Raw genomic sequence first — 4,301 nt, forward strand, 5'->3', positions numbered from 1 at the left:
GACAATAGGGATCTTGATTTTAACTCATCATCCTGTACAATCTGAATCATACATTATGATTAGTTCAATTAGGTTTAGTTATCACAATTAGCCATTCTAATGCTTTTCTGATTAGCTTATCATATAGTAAAATATTCATCGTACAATACGATTAGTTCAAAAAATTGAACTTATAATTTTTTCACTATCCCACTCCCTTTTGTGTTTATGTACACAATTGGCAAGTATATTATCCACCAAATACATAATTTGACATAAGTAATGTAGAAATAAGAAAAAGGAAAAACTACATACTCTTCTAAATAGTTAGCCTTATTATACTTGATTTTGAGCTGAATAATTTTACATAATATACAGTGGACCAAAAATGTTAGTGCACAAAAAAAAAAGATATTCAATAATAGCAATTAATAGAAGAAATTACAATAAAAAATTCAATAATATTTGTTATCATCAAATTCATAGAACTTTGGTCTAGATTTGCAATAATCTCCTGCTTTTTTATAATGGCAAACATTGTTGATAAAGAACTTCAACTTATTTTTTCTATGTCCTAAGATCTTCCTTACCAATTGAATTTTTTATACTAAGAAGAGTTTTTTTTTTTTTTTTAATTTTTTAATTTTATTAATTTTTTTAAAATAAAAGAGCTCAAAAAATGAGCAGGAAAATAAATGTAAAAACTAGTATGTTGCGACTCGAGCTCACAAGTTTTATGTTTTTGATGATAACAAACATCTTTACATCTCATAGTATTTTTCATTCTATATTTATTTGTGTGTATACTAACATTTCAGGAATATCATGCAATGTCAAACAAAGAATCAGAGCTCAAGATTGGGGTGAATAAGGTTATACTATAAAGGGTCTGTAATATTCATTGATGTAATTTTGATTTCTTAAGTCAAGTCCTGTAAGGGAGTTTGCTTGCTTGGTGACCATGTACACACACACTCAGAGGAGTGAGATTTAGGCATAATCAGAAGTTCAAGTTTTGAACTAATCGTACTGGACAATTTTGGATCATCCAGGATGATCCTTTATGATATTAGAAAATAGCGGCAAATGATAATTTAGGCAAGATTTTAAGATTCAATTTTTTTATAATCATTCCAGATGATCTAGATTATCCTGGACAATCAATATAAATCATGCCTAAATTGATTATGTGATTAGGGGATTAATTATGGTTAAATTTTTCAATCCAATTGTCCTGGGCAATCTGTATATCATATCAGATGATATTTGCCGACATACTTATTTTTTATAAATCATCCAAGATGAAATACCATAATTTTTTTCTAATTATACAGGATAATCCATAATATCATCCTGGATGATCTGTACAAATTTGTACTGATCATCCTGGACTATCCTAATATCATCCAGGACTATTAGGTCAAATTTTGCATATCGTATAGACAATTCTGCGATCATCCAGGATGATTTTTGTGCCAAAATTGAATTTTTAGGGTTTTTGAAAGCTCTCTTTTTAAGCACATCATACAAGACGATTCTACAATCATCCTGGATGATATTTGGCACCAAAATTAAGTTTTTAGGGTTTTTTAAAGCCCTTTATTTAAGATTTATCAAGGCACTTGGTAAGTGTCTTTGGCAGCCATTGAAGCTTCATTATTATGAAGAAAACTTGAAGAGAGAACTTTAAATGGAGAGAGGAAAGATTGGAGTTTGAGAGACGGAGAATATTCTTGGAGGGGGTTTCAAGAGAGTGTGGAGGGGGTTTTGCACGGTTGCTCCAGCAAGCTTGAACCTTAGTACCATCAGATTCAAGGTTCATTTTGAGAGAAGTTATGGGAAAAAGAAGATCTCTTTAGTGTTAAAGGACTTGGATACTCCATTGCACCGGGGAAGGTGGAAGCGATTTTGTAAGGGCTTCTCTGCCTAGCTATAGTGGCTAAAGTAGAGTCACTAAAGGTTTAGTGCAATACTCGGAGGGTGCCTCCGAGGAGTGGACGTAGGTCAAGTTAGACTGAACCACTATAAATTTTTGTGTGTTCTTTCTTACTACTTTTCTGCATTTACTTTCCACATATTAAAATTTTTGGTGATTTTTGGTTTGGTTTACAATCGTGATTTTTGTTTGAGAAATTTTTTATAAAACAACAATTCACCCCCCCTCTTGGTTAGCCTCAGGACTGGTTCATAAGGGCTTAACATCCTTGATGAACTTTTATAGTGGACTAATCATACCAGAATAGCAAGTACAAATAATCAACAACATGCTACTTCCCCTTTTGACATCACCAAAATGAGGAAACAACCAAACAAAAATACCATAACACAATAAACTTAAAAAAATAGAAACATGAAATCCATATAGGCACTAGAATGAAACCAGAAAATTAACTAAACATACGAAGATCCCTGATCAGGTGGAGGTGGTGGTGGTTGGCAATATTGGTGAATAGAGGCGAACTACTCTCCAAAATAAGCCATTAAATTTTTGTGCAGCTAGTGCTACTCTTTTTTTTTTGAAAGATGCATATAGCATTGAATTAAAAAAAAAAACAATTACAAACTAAAAAACCTAGACATTCCTTTGAAAGAGAAAGAAAGCTTTTATGTAAATTAATTTAAGCATATAGAAGAACTTCAGAAAACAGGAAAAATTAGAATGAAAGTATGATCCTCTACTAATCATTTTAAACTAATTGGGATGGAGGGGATACCAAAGATTAAACAACCCAAAAGGTTGATTAGTATCCCATAATTCCCGATTAGGTAAAAAATAAAAAATAGAGAGATGCCTAGATTCCATTATTCTAAATCCCCTTTCCAAATTCCAACTATTGCTTAAAATAAAACCAGAGAAAGCAAGAAAAATAATCACAGAAAAAAAATTGAAATCCATAATCATCCGCTGAGAAGAAAACATGAATCTTCACCTCTTCATCCATTATGTTATTCACAATCTTCAACATCTTTACCCAATTCACAATCCAACCATGGATTCCTTCAGACGGTTCAATGAGCATTTCCTGAAGAAAATGATGAAGTGTGTCTAACACTATCATCAATACTCAACTTCTTACCTATTAGACTCCCTTTGATTGGACCAAACACATTTAAATATTTATTAATTTTTTTTTTCAAATTCCCTGTCTTGGAAGGAATAAAGAATTTCCCATCCTCTAACACAGCTTCTTTACTCTTTACTCATTTAAACACATTCAATGCAGCTGGTGCTACTCCATTACATAGTTATTGAATCAAGTTTCCCACTAATCAATCTTTAAATCAACATATTTTTCTAAGAGGGCAGCAGAATAGGTGTTAGTTCTGAAGTTGGTGTTGGTGTTCGACTTCTCTCGTCTTCTTTTAGCTCAAAGTCAACCTAGCGAACATTTTTGCAATGAGCACTATGAAGAACATTAAAGGAGCTATTTTAGTAGAAAATTAGAAGATGGTATATCGGTGTATGGAATTTGAAATTGAATTTAGATTCAAGGGAGAAGGAAATTATATAACCAAAGGAAATATTTAGCTTTATTTTATGTCTAGGATCTCGAATGCATGCAAGATTCTTAAGGTAATGAATAATTAAATCATCTGCATTAAAATTAATCTCATACTTTATGAAATAAGTGGTGAGGGATAGAAGAGGTGTGATATTTATTTGATCCCCATCTTTTGAAATGATTAAGTTTTAAACGAATGGTTGTATGATTCTAGCACCTTAAACTATCATATTCATGTGAATAATGTGGTAGTTAACAATTTATTCCCTAATAATGGTTTTAGCAAGGGTCTAGTCATAATCAGGGTTATAATTTACAAGGTGAATTTTCTCCCAAGTGGTAAGAAGATGGATGAATTAATGAAAGTCTTGCTAGATAGTTTTAATAGGCCTCCTATTAACATAAGATTAGAAGGTAGTACCCTAACTATTTATTTAGAGGTTGTTTTAGTAAAGTGTGAATCCAAGGTCATTGAGAAGAGCTTCTGACAAGATCCCATGATCGCTTTCAACCATCCATTTCAAGGACTAAGATCTTAGGGAAGAAGGAAAAAATTTTAAAAAGTGTTGATTAAAAAAAAAAAACTTATTTTCCATCCCTTCAATTAAAAATTATCCATATCATAATGTATGATTGTGTATTCTACAATATGATTGAGTGCATTCAACTCATTTAGTCTGATCAGTCAAAAGGTAGTCCTATCTAATAATATGATTAGAGTTATAATAGATGATCAGTGTAATGACTGATCAAATAATCCTGTACGAACATTTGTAGTATAATATGATATGATATTTAATATAGTATTGATCGAATTCA

Source organism: Dendrobium catenatum, unplaced genomic scaffold (genome assembly GCF_001605985.2).
Source record: "Dendrobium catenatum unplaced genomic scaffold, ASM160598v2 fragScaff_scaffold_1105, whole genome shotgun sequence".
In the NCBI taxonomy this organism is placed as follows: domain Eukaryota; kingdom Viridiplantae; phylum Streptophyta; class Magnoliopsida; order Asparagales; family Orchidaceae; genus Dendrobium; species Dendrobium catenatum.